Below are 11,645 nucleotides of genomic sequence, written 5' to 3' on the forward strand. Positions count from 1 at the left end.
CATTTGTGATCGGGCCTGCGATAATAGGGCATGTGGGCACATGATTTTTGCCTACTTTTTCACACTTTCATCACTCATAACTTTTTGTACCATTATGCTATGGCATTGCAATTTTCAGCTTGTAGTAGGCATTTAATTGGCATCATGATGCAAGTTACAGAATGGAAATATACATTTTCAGTACTAAGATATGATCCGTAGAGTGATGGGGTGTAGTTTGTGCCCACATGCCCTGTTTTCGCAGGCCCGGTCACATTTATAGCACTAGCAAGACTAGTATGCAGATCAAATCACATTTGAGAAGGCCTATCACTTCCTTTCTACTTAAAATTTGTTTAAGTTTGGCTGGAGTTGTGTGTTGAGTTGTGTGACATTAACGTTTTGCTAACAAAGTTGGACCTTACCAGTTTAATAGTTTGACTTATTGTTGATGTCAGTAGTTCATGTCCAACTGAACCTATACTGTGTCAAGTTCAAGTTTTATAGTATTGGTGTGCTAGTATTCTAGTTACACTGCCGTCTTATTAACAGGTGCAATGAAGAGAAGTGATAACATATTAGTAGTCAACCCTAATGTCCAGATGTTAGTATCAGTAAATTATGCAGTGGGATGTTGACTATAATACACTACTACACAATGATACTACTAGTACCATGGGCCCTCTAATTTCTCTGGACGGCTCTGTTTGTGGCATGCAACTGCAGTCAACTAACACTCATTTTAACTAGTAAACCCTTAACAACACTTTGCCTTTCATCTTGTACTGCATTGAAACGATCAAAATACTCTATTAGAGCAGTCACAAAACAGCTGTAACACAGCAATCAATATTTAGCATAGTTACAACTTCTGCTTAGCATCGGATTGTATAATTTAAATTACTAGCTACTTACAGACTTTACAATATAAAAATATGGCACTTGTAGAAATGTGACTGTCCTATTAGAGTATCTCGATCTATTTCAAGCATTGACTAGTTCAAGTGAAGAAGCTACGCCCCTGCCAAGAGATCTTGTGAAATGAAATGAGAATAGTAAAGAAAAGCAAGTATGTACAGAGACAATAGAGGGGCGCGTAATTATGTCCTGTTGTAAATAAACGCCTTTAAAATTTATATTACTACTAAATAAACCCACCAGAATAGGCTTGTGTGGCTGTTGTCTCCAAGGTTGTCTCATTACTTGTCTTTTCGTGTTGAAGGGATTTAGTCGCAATTGGTGAGTTTAACTATACATGTATTTGTGTTGTAAAACTTAATTGTAACAAGGCGATTAGCACATATCATGATAAACATGTATTTGTCACAGTAGAGTCTCTCACGAAGTCACGATTATTACGAGACATTGGACCAGGGTAAAAAATTTACTGCTATATTTAGTGGTTGTAGCGTTTGTATATCTGTCACAGCGGGGCTAACTGTCACGCTGGACTTTACTCGTAAATAGTCACTGAGCTTTGACTAACAAAAACTAACTTTTATTCATTGATTCAAAGTATTTATAGGTACAAAACTATGCACAAAATTCTATCCTATATTACAAAGCATGCATGCAGAAAAACAAACAAAAATTCCTAACCTTACAGTACACAACAACAAAATCAAAATTCCTAAAGCAGCATTACAACACCTACAAAATGTGCCTACTCTACAAGTTATGCAACTACAAAAATCACCATTACAAAAATCACACTAACAAATAAAACAGTTCAATCTCTTACACTCCTCCCTCCTTCTCCAGCAGCAAACTAGTTTGCTGCTACTCTTGATAGAGCATCAGCATTGCCATTAAGTATTCCTGCTCGATGCTCCACCACAAACTGGTAAGGTTGTAATGCTAAACTCCACCTTGCTAATCTTGGATTAGTGTCCTTAAGGCGGTCCAGCCACTGTAAAGCCCGATGATCCGTTTGGATTATGAATAAACGACCCAGTAAGTAGACTCTGAAAAAATCTGTGGCCAGTCTAATTGCCAGACATTCTTTTTCTACAGTGGAATAACGAACCTCTCTGGGTAACAACTTCTTGCTATAGTATGCTACTGGGTGGTCTTTTCCCATGTTGTCCACTTGACTGAGTACTGCTCCAACTCCTCTCTCTGATGCATCAGTTTGGAGGATAAATGGTTGGGAGAAATCAGGGCTTTTCAGAACAGGGGCTGAACATAGTAAATCCTTCAGTCTCTGCCAGGCTTGCTGACATTGTTCAGTCCAGACTACTCTATTTGGTGCACTCTTCTTGGTCAAGTCAGTCAGGGGGGTTGCCACTGAAGCATAATTTGGCAGAAACTTCCTGTAGTATCCAGTAATACCGAGAAACATTCTCACTTGTGTCTTATCAGTAGGGACTGGTAACTCTCTCACTGCTCTTAGTTTGTCAGTTTCTGGTTTCACTATGCCTCCTCCCACAATGTGGCCAAGGTATATACAGTGTTCCATAGCATACTGACACTTGCTTGGCTTGGCTGTTAAGCCAGATTCTCTCAACCATGACAAAATTGAGCGTAAATGTTCAAGGTGCTCTTCCCATGTTTCACTAAAAATCACTAGGTCATCTAAATAAGCAGCCGAAAATGATTGGAGCCCATGTAGGAGACAGTCCATCATCCTTTGGAATGTTGCAGGGGCTCCCTGTAGGCCAAATGGCATCATTCTGAACTGAAAGAAACCAAAGGGTGAGTGAAAGGCTGTCTTATCACGATCTGATTCAGCCACTGGGACTTGCCAATACCCTCGTGTCAGGTCCATTGTTGAAATAAACTTTGCTTTTCCCAAACGGTCTAATAAGTCATCAATGCGAGGCATCGGGTAAGCATCAACTCTAGATACACTATTCAAATGACGGTAGTCAACACATAGCCTCAATGTGCTGTCTTTCTTTTTGACCAACACTAATGGAGCTGCCCACTGACTGGATGATAGTTCTATTATCCCACTTTCCAGCATCTGATCCAACTCAGCCTTCACTGAATCACGATAAGCATGTGGTACACGATAAGGAGGGCGGCGAATTGGACTAGCATTTCCTGTATCAATAAAATGTTCCACTAGGGATGTTCTGCCGGGTTTGGATTGGAGCACATCAGTAAATTCCTCAAGCAGTTGCTGCAACTGGCTCTGTTGATTGCTCCGTAACTGTGACCCAATAGTTGGTTGTCCACTCTGTTGCTCAGTCCAGGCTGGTACTGTATCCTCCAGCATGTCATTATCTGATTCTCCTGACTGCTCCTCAACCCATAAACTGATCTCAGTGTTCTCTGTAAGGAAATGAAACAGTTTAAGCATGTTCACATGAAAAACTCGCCTCTTTCTCCTTCTGTCGTGCATGTCAATCAAGTAGTCCACTTCTCCAATACGTTTCACCACCTCATATGGGCCTTGCCACTGAGCTAACAACTTACTAGTAGAGGTGGGGAGTAGGACTAACACTTGGTCTCCTGGCTGAAATTCTCTGTGTCTTGCATTCTTATCATACCAGTACTTCTGATCCATCTGATCCTTTGTCAGATTCTGCTCTACTAATTTTGACATCTGTTGTAACTTTTCTCTAATGTCTAGGATGTATGACACCACACTAACATCTTGGGACTCTGCTGCTTGCCAGGACTCTTTTAATACTGACAGTGGTCCTCTGACACTCCGTCCATATAACAGTTCAAATGGTGAGAACCCTGTAGATGCTTGGGGAACTTCTCTGTAAGCAAAAAGAACATATGGCAGTAACTTGTCCCAATCTTTACCTTCCTTATCAATAACTTTCCTTAACATCAGCTTGAGGGTTTGGTTGAATCGTTCTACCAGCCCATGAGTTTGTGGGTGGTATGGACTAGTTCGTATTCCCTGCACCCTCAACAGTCTGTAGAGTTCCATTAGGAGTTTAGATGTGAAGTTGCTACCTTGGTCTGTCAAGATGCTCTGAGGAATGCCAACACGAGCAAACAACTTAATCAGTTCTTCAGCAATGTTCTCAGCATCTATACTCCGAACTGGTATGGCCTCCGGATAACGTGTGGCATAGTCACATATCACTAACACATAGCGATTTCCACTGCGGCTTCTGGGTAATGGACCAACTATGTCCATGGCTATTTTCTGGAATGGAGTTGCAACAATTGGTAGTGGCACTAGAGGAGCTTTGGGCACTTTCTTGTGACCAGACTTCTGGCACTGTGGACAACAACGACAAAACTCCTCCACATCTTTGCATAAGGTTGGCCAAAAAAATTGCTGTGCCACTCTCTGTCTAGTTTTGTCCTTCCCCAGATGGCCAGCCAACGGAATATTGTGAGCCAGTTCTAACACTTTTGAACGACATTGTACAGGTAAGACTAATTGTTCTATCACAAGTTCTGGTGCTTTCTGGATGGCTTCCACTGGTGGTATAGCAGCCCATAATTCCAATAGAAATCACCTACAGAGAGAGAATCAGGGTTAGTTGCAAACTTACGTGCTCCAGCCAAAGTAGTATCTTCTCGCTGTAGTCTCCTCAACTCATCTGTAGATACACTCAGTGGGGGTGTTGGTGCCTGCTGTGCTAATGTCTGATGATGTTGACAGTCTGCATGCTTCTGGCTTCTGGTCTTCTTAGGTTTATCTCTGGTTAACAAAAATAGTTCTTCATCAAATTCACTGCCAACAAGAGGCACACTTGGCTTCACCCCACACTGTTGTTCACTCTCTTCCATAGCCACATCTTCTTGTGTTTGTCTGAGAGACTGAACCCTAGTCACTACCATTAAACTCTGTTCTGAAGTATATGGCCGGACATCAGCTATACCCAACAATTTGTCCAACTCTGGCACATCGGTGCCTAACAATACTGGCACTGGGAGTGTTTTGGATACTGCTGCTTCCACACTCTGTAGTAGTCCATCTACCTCCATCTCCAGTTTAGCCACCGGATACAGTACGGTGTCACCATGGGCACATCTAATAGTGATAGCATCTCCTTTAAGGTACTGTCCTTCATGGACCAGGTCCTCTCTCACCATGGTTCTGCTACAACCTGTATCTAACACAATGTTATCAACAGTAATGTCACCAATTTGGCCACTCCGACACACAGAGGAAGCCTTACTAACTGATAATTGCTGCTGCTCACCCCTACAGAACATATTTGCCTTCGTCGGATTTGCCGGACAAGTGGTTGCAATGTGGCCTCCTTCTCCACTAGTGTTGCACCGATATCCAAATTAGCCGATTATTCCGATAACCGATATTAAGCAACAGAATTAGCCGATACCGATAACCGATCCGATGTACACCAATAACACTAACACTCATCCTCATCATTATTAAATGGCTCATATTAGTGACATAACCATTGATATACAGCTCATTCTAGGCTAAAATGTAAAGTTAGATGTATACCACAAGTAAAAGTTACTCATGGTAAACAGGTTTTAAGTACATTTTACTACTGCTATATACAGTTGAGACAAGTGGCTGGTACTACATAGAAACCTAAAAACCTCAATTTATTGTTGGGCATGGCCTAAACCCTGACAGTTTATTATGGGCATGGCTTGTAGTCACCGCTAAACCATTCACACATAACTTAATTAAAATGCCAAATAACTTATGTCTAGCCTCCCCCACATCATTATACTACACAGCACAGTGGAGATTAACATCGGCCTTGATTTAATCAAAACCGATTAATCGGCTAGTAACCAATATCGGCCCGATACCGATTATTGAACCGATTATCGGTGCAACACTATTCTCCACAATTGTAGCACTTCACATGGCTTAGTTCTGTAGACTTCCCCTTAGAGTCAGCTCCACTAATGCTACTCTTACTCTTTGGTTCCTTAGACACGTCCATTCTCACCACAGAATTGGCTTCTGTCTTTTTATTCTCACTTCTGTTCCCCGGACAGTCTTTAGCAAAGTGTCCTGTCCGATCACAACTATAGCATCGCCTCTGATTAACAACAGGCAGCTTGCGATCACTACCTCCTACAGCACCTACTGTTTGCCTGGTCTGTACATATTCATCAGCAAGTTCACCAGCCTCCTGGCAGGTTTTTGGCTTCTTATCTCGCACCCATGCCCGCATGTCCGGTGGTAGAGCTTCCAGCAGCTGTTCGAGGCCAACCATCTCCTTCATTTGAGCCATTGTAGTACATTCTCGAAGCCAATTGTTCTGTAAGTCCATCAATCTTATAGACAGTTCACGGAAAGACTCTTCACGGCCTCGAGTAGCAGTACGAAATCGTCGGCGATAAGCTTCTGTATTAATGTTATATCGAGCTAAGATAGCTGCCTTAACTGCACTGTAATCTCCCACGTCAGCTGGCAAAACAGCTGCATACGCCAGTTGAGCTTTACCAGTTAGTTGTGGGGCGAGGTGAATTGCCCATCGGTTTTCTGGGATCTCGTGAGCTTGCATGACGCGTTCAAAAGTCACTAAGTACGCTTCAATGTCATCCTTAGTTGAGAGGGGCACAAGCTTAACTTCTAATGAATTGCGGGGTGGTGGGGCTTTCTCCTTACTTGTTGCCACATCCATTAGGGCTTGCATGTGGTCCCGCATCTGTTGCATCTGTGCTGTAACAACTTTCTCCCGTTGTTCCATTTCAGCCTGGCGGAGTTTTCTCTCAGTAACAATCTCTTCCTCGCGAGAAGCACGCTCTTCTACTAACATTCGAACCATGTCTTCTAGGGCTGTAGTGTTTGACATCTTGGTGGCTGGTTTCCGGCGTGGCTTTGGCATACAGTCACGAAAGTAGCTAGCTGGGTAGCTAAAGAAACACTCCTGTCACCAAATGTCACAGTGGGGCTAACTGTCACGCTGGACTTTACTCGTAAATAGTTCACTGAGCTTTGACTAACAAAAACTAACTTTTATTCATTGATTCAAAGTATTTATAGGTACAAAACTATGCACAAAATTCTATCCTATATTACAAAGCATGCATGCAGAAAAACACACAAAAATTCCTAACCTTACAGTACACAACAACAAAATCAAAATTCCTAAAGCAGCATTACAACACCTACAAAACGTGCCTCCTCTACAAGTTATGCAACTACAAAAATCACCATTACAAAAATCACACTAACAAATAAAACAGTTCAATCTCTTACAATATCTTAGTATCTTAATAAATAATCCCCCATGATCACTAATCACTAATAGTACAGTGAAAACTGGTCATTATTCAGACCGTAGGGACAAAATTTTCTAACCTTGCCTTTTAAAGAGGTGGCTGCATTATGCGGCCTTAAAAAAGGTAAGAAGCATGCTGTTCTAACTGGCTATAGAGATGGATTTAGTGTATGACAGCATATGAGACAGTGAGTGCTGGCAGCAAGGGGGCAGCCAATCTGTTAGAGCACCAAAAGCACTGCTTCAGACATAGGCAGTTGACTGTCAGCCCCAAGTGTAAAAAGGTTCACTATTGGTCCTTATAAGCTCCTGATGAAGAAAGTGATGAAGTCATTATCCATAGGATATATTTTTCAGAGCATCCATTTCAGTTCTACAATATAGTAGCCAAGCATAAGATGAACATAACACAGCATTCCAGTAGTTTAGTGGTGACCACAACACTGCCTGAGTTAAACTGTGGTGAGATTTGAGACTACCAGAAGCCCTGGAATGTCTTCAACACATGAAATACCAAATATCTAATGCCTGGCTTTCATCCACAGTGGACCTGTCTTGGTGGCCACTTGTACAGAAGGGAAACAGCTGCCACACAGTCTTGCGAGCGAAGCAGCTAGTTGCCACACCCCTTAATTATCAATTTGTAAAATCTTTAGCAAAATTGTGTGAGCGAACAAGTGCGATGTGGCAGTGCCGTGTATATGGTTGCTGCCTAGCAGTGACACATCACAAGTATTGAAGTCACAATGCGTTACTGTATCATCCATCTAAATACAATCTCTGAATGTGTCATTTTGTGTAGAGAGCAATCTTCCACAAGAAGTGACCTGCAAGTTTCAGTGTATATTGTTAACCATTAATATTGTTGATGAACTATATGTACAGTGAAACCTCACTTAGAGGCCACCTCTTTAATAAGACCACCTCATTATATTGGCCACCTCTAGTAGGTCCCAAATATAGCTAAGCATTACTTATGACCTCATTAATAAGGCCACCTTGTTATTCAGGCCAATTTTTTTTGGTCCCACAGCCTGCCATATTAATGAGGTTTCATTGTACTTATGTGAATTTTTATTTTTCGTGACTTTTCTTCAGGTTTACTGATGGGCACTATGAAGCATTGTTGACTGGTATGTGTATAATGTGGTGACTTGAAATGCTAAAACAGTACGTAGCATGTCTTGTATGTACATGTAATGTGTTGTAATGTGTCCACACATCCACACATCTTAGAAATAAATATAATTGTATTCTCTATAAATAGTCAGTTCCATTGTGCCACTGGGTCATAAGTTGGTTGAGTATGGATCATCCAGGGCACTTGAGTCACATTTTGTCCTGGCCAAGTGGATCTCATCCACTGACAGAATATACAGGATCAGATCACGTGTATAAATTACGGTGGAACTTGTTTATTGCCACCTTCACTCATTCAGCAGGTAACAGTGTATAAATTCTCAATTGGAATTGACTTTTCAAGAGTGGTTGTCTTTCTATACTAGTGGCCATTAAGATAGGTTGTACTGATAGAGTGTACATACTAGAGATGCAACAATATCCTCCACTTAGTGTCGTTTGATAGTGATGCAATGGAGACTATGTATTATTGCATTTAAATACTATACTATTATATTGCAACTCTAGCACGTATTTATAACAGGAATGTTTGTTAACTGTTTAGACATACTGGAGCCACACCCACTCATCTGGATTCTACAAATGGAGTCATACCAACTTGTTGTCATCATACTTACTCGTTACTCCCATTGTGTTTGGATGAATATACATGCCATCATGTGAGACTTGCTACCATGGCAGGCCACTGGAAAGCATTTGCATAGCAGTTATATTACAGTCATTATTGTACAATTCTTACATTATTGTTGTGAAAAGTGTTTGGTATTCATGTGTCTCCTCTGTATGTTGTAATTACATGTGTAATTTTGTGTGGGGGTGCTATAAAATGCAATAATGCATGGTGACAATTGTATTAGGCGATTTTGCAAACTTCCTTTTAAGCTAGCTACATGTGCTAATTACTCACAGCTTGTGTCAACAACTGGTAATCACAGTTGTACTCTTGTGTCATTCTTTAAGCCGCGCCCTTAGAGGACAAATTATGTGGGGGGCGACTAATTTCAAAACGAAGGATGGTATGCAGCACCATAGATTATATCTATGGACTATAATCTATGGCAGCACACTTCTTGGTGGCTATATGTACTGATTAACTACATAGAGCGCCAGTTCATCAATACCCAGTGATCGCAGTTGTGCTCTGCGTAATTCTTTAAATTCCGAGTAAAATTCTTAGAGAGCAAATGACGTGGTGGCGACTAAATTCAAATTTCAAACTAGCCATTCTCGAAAACAGATGTTTCAATCTGAACGAAACTTTCAGAACAGTTTAAAGACACAATACCCTACATGCCAAGCGAGTATTGCGGAAAACAACAATCTGTGATTTGTATTTGGCCTCTAGGTCGACTGAGGACGACTGAAACTTCGTTTGGTGCTGAAATCACGACTGTAGGGTAATCATGTATGGTGAAATCGATGATGTGAATCTTGAGGTGATTGAGTGAATACTGAAGCGATAACAGGGCCATTAATGTTCGGAATGCACAAAGGAACGCAAGGCATACACCTGCGGTTGCGTCTAACCGCATGAGATAAAAATAATAAACTTCCCCTTTGATGTCGGCAACCTCGATCACGAAACAATCGGCATGGATTTGCTTCACTGCTTGTGTGGTAGTTACTAGTGACACGATGAGTTCAACTCCACAGTTTCAGAGGGATAGCGTAAGCCACGGGTGGATTACAGGAAGGCCGAATTTGACAACGTTCGTTCTTGTAAAATCCTCACTTACTGGTCGCGTCATTTATTGTATGCGGCGCGCGTTTCTGCTTTACTGGCAGCGCGATTCACTACTGTGAGTCTTGATCCTGGGATCCAGGTAAGGATCAAGACCCACGATAGTGTGTCGTGCGGCCAAAGAAGCCGGCGCGCCACACCGTGAGTATATTTACAGGAAGAAAGTAAACGCGATTTTCACACCTTTGTAGCTCCGTGATTCCTTATCCTATTGAATCCAAAGTTGCTACAGACATGCCGGCTAGTCAGGGGAGTCCACATACCAAATGTGAAGAAAATCACTCCAGCCATTTCCGAGATACGAGCGGCCAAAGTTTGGGTTTTTTCTTCGTTTTTTCTTCTTCTACTTCTTTTCGCACACTTTGCAAAATTCGCAATAAAACACGAATGCGTGCTTGGATCGGGATGAAATTTGGCACACTTAAAGGGCTCATTAAGGCGAATTTCAGTACCAAGTTTGGTAGGAATCCGATGAACATTCACGGAGTTGACCAATTATTTGCGTAAAATAAGGTCGAAGGTCTGTCACGCTCACAGGGTAAACCGCTTGAAGGAATGAGCTGAAAATTGCTATGTAGATGGAGTAACTATCGTAGGAGTGCCTTTTTGTGGTTTGAAAGAAATCCAGCTAAAGGCCATCGAGATATGACACAAAACCCAACCTATGTCACAATTACGCGATCGACTTTTATGAATAAAAAAACTATTAGTTCTCACGCCTACCAGGCAAACCGCTTAGAACAGTGAGCTGAAAATCGGTGTGTAGCTGGAATAATTATCATAGAAAGTCCTTGCAGTAGTACAGAAGAATCGGATTACAAACCACTGAGTTGTGATTCCAAAGCAAACTACGTGTAGCATATGCGAGATCGAGATACTCTAATAGAACAGTCACCCTAATAAATTATTCAGCTACGTTTATAACTTACTCCATTATAGAATTATATGGCATTGCAAGTTATTCTGTAGGGAGTTCAACTACAAACAGTTAATCTTATAGACAATTCAGCTACAAGCAAGTCATCCTGTAGAGAGTTCAGCTACAAATATGTTGCTGTAGAGATTCAAAACATTATAAGTCACACTGAAGAGAATTCAACTATAAACAAGTCACCTTGTAGAGAGTTCAGCTACAACAAGTCACTCTGTAGAGAATTCAGCTACAAACAAGTCACTGCGTAAAGGGTTCAGCTACAAAAAAGTTACCTAGTAGAGAGTTCATCTAGATCAGCTACAAACAAGTTACTTTATGCAATGTTCATCTACAAGTAAGTCACTCTGTAGAGAGTTCAGCTACAAACAAGTCACCATGGAGAGAGAGTTCAGCAACCAATCAAAAAACCACCATGTAAAAGAGTTCAGCTATACAAACAAGATATAACTCTATAGAGAGATCAGGTAGAAACTTAACAGATCACACTGTAGAGAGTTCAACTAGCATCCAGACTGAGTAGAGAGATCAACTAGAAATATCACCTTGTAGAGAGTTCAAATCACCCTGCAGATAGTTCGGCTACAAACAGATCACCCTATAGAGAGATCAGCTAGAAGAAGTCACCTTGTAAAGAGTTTAGCTACAAAGAAACTACCATGTAGAGAATTCAGCTATGAACAGATCATCCTATCGAGAGTTCAGCTAGAAAAAAGTCATC

The 11,645-nt window shown here is 41.3% G+C and overlaps 1 long non-coding RNA gene across 1 annotated transcript; it reads left to right on the forward strand.

Annotated features, from left to right (window-relative positions):
- Positions 1-1,116: 1,116 nt before the first annotated feature.
- Positions 1,117-9,100, forward strand: LOC136246876 (uncharacterized). Its single transcript, XR_010696886.1, has 3 exons — positions 1,117-1,218; positions 8,211-8,282; positions 8,797-9,100. It is a non-coding gene; the product is annotated as an uncharacterized lncRNA (long non-coding RNA).
- The last annotated feature ends 2,545 nt before the right edge of the window (positions 9,101-11,645 follow it).

This window comes from Dysidea avara, chromosome 2 (genome assembly GCF_963678975.1).
Source record: "Dysidea avara chromosome 2, odDysAvar1.4, whole genome shotgun sequence".
NCBI classification, from domain to species: Eukaryota; Metazoa; Porifera; class Demospongiae; order Dictyoceratida; family Dysideidae; genus Dysidea; species Dysidea avara.